The sequence below is a fragment of the Phalangium opilio genome, unplaced genomic scaffold (assembly GCF_054372755.1).
Source record: "Phalangium opilio isolate 3A_F unplaced genomic scaffold, DU_Popi_V2 ptg001675l_1, whole genome shotgun sequence".
Classification (NCBI taxonomy): Eukaryota; Metazoa; Arthropoda; class Arachnida; order Opiliones; family Phalangiidae; genus Phalangium; species Phalangium opilio.
The window spans coordinates 1,586,869-1,588,350 of NW_028324261.1; the positions used below are offsets into that span (position 1 = coordinate 1,586,869).

The 1,482-nt window shown below is 48.2% G+C and overlaps 1 non-coding gene across 1 annotated transcript; it reads left to right on the forward strand.

The window, feature by feature from the left end:
• Window positions 1-1,025: 1,025 nt before the first annotated feature.
• On the forward strand, window positions 1,026-1,098 carry TRNAY-GUA (transfer RNA tyrosine (anticodon GUA)). Its single transcript has one exon. It is a non-coding gene; the product is annotated as a tRNA-Tyr (tRNA).
• Window positions 1,099-1,482: the final 384 nt, after the last annotated feature.

A 1,482-nucleotide genomic window follows, 5' to 3' on the forward strand; every position in this document is an offset into this window, starting at 1 on the left:
CCGTGGCGCAATGGTTAGCGCGTTCAGCTGCTATTCAAAAGACTGGTGGTTTGAGCTCTCCCGGGAGCGGTGTTGTGACGTCTCAAATGTAACATAAAATGTCAGAGTTTTTCCACAATACCTGTCGAACATTGAATTTTTGGGCTTCCCTGGCGCAATGGTTAGCGCGTTCAGCTGTTAATCGAGAGGTTGGTGGTACGAGCCCACCCGGGAGAGGTGTTGTGGGGTCTCAGATGTAGCGTAAAAGTCAAAACTTTTCCACAATACGTGACAACCATTTAATTTCTGGGCTTCCGTGGCTCAATGATTAGCGCGTTCGGCTGTTAACCAATAGGTTTGTGTTTCGAGCCCATCCGGGATGCGGTGTTGTGAGGTCTCAGATGTAACGTAAAATGTCAGAGTTTTTCACAATACCTGACGAACATTTAATTTTTGGGCTTCCGTGGCGCAATGATTAGCGCGTTCAGCTGTTAATCGAAAGGTTGAAGGTTCGAGCCCACCCGGGAGAGGTGTTGTGGGGTCTCATATGTAGCGTAAAAAGTCAAAACTTATCCACAATACGTGACAATCATTTAATTTCTGAGCTTCCGTGGCTCAATGGTTAGCGCGTTCGGCTGTTAACCAATAGGTTGGTGGTTCGAGCTCATCCGGGAGCGGTGTTGTGAGGTCTCAGATGTGACGTAGAAAGCCAAAGTTTTTCCACAATACCTGACGACCATTTAATTTTTGGGCTTCCGTGGCTCAATTGGTTAGCGCGTTCGGCTGTTAACCAATAGGTTGGTGGTTCGAGCCCATCCGGGAGCGGTATTGTGTGATCTCAAATGTAACGTAGAAAGCCAAAGTTTTTCCACAATACCTGACGAGCATTTAACTTTTGGGCTTCCGTGGCGCAATGGTTAGCGCGTTCGGCTGTTAACCAATAGGTTGGTGGTTCGAGCCCATCCGGGAGCGGTGTTGTGAGGTCTCAGATGTGACGTAAGAAGTCAAGGTTTTTACACAATACCTGACGAGTATTTAACTTTTGGGCTTCCGTGGCGCAATGGTTAGCGCGTTCGGCTGTAAACCAATAGGTTGGTGGTTCGAGCCCATCCGGGAGCGGTGTTGTGAGGTCTCAGATGTGACGTAAAAAGTCAAGTTTTTTGCACAATACCTGACGAGCATTTAGGTTTCGGGCATCCGTGGCGCAATGGTTAGCGCGTTCGGCTGTTAAGCAATAGGTTGGTGGTTCGAGCCCATCCGGGAGCGGTGTTGTGAGGTCTCAGATGTGACGTAAAACTCAAGGTTTTTACACAATACCTGACGAGCATTTAAATTTTGGGCTTCCTTGGCGCAATGGTTAGCGCGTTCGGCTGTTAACCAATAGGTTGGTGGTTCGAGCCCACCCGGGAGCGGTGTTGTGTGATCTCAAATGTAACGTAGAAAGCCAAAATTTTTCCACAATACCTGACGACCATTTAATTTTTGGGCTTCTGTGGCGCAATG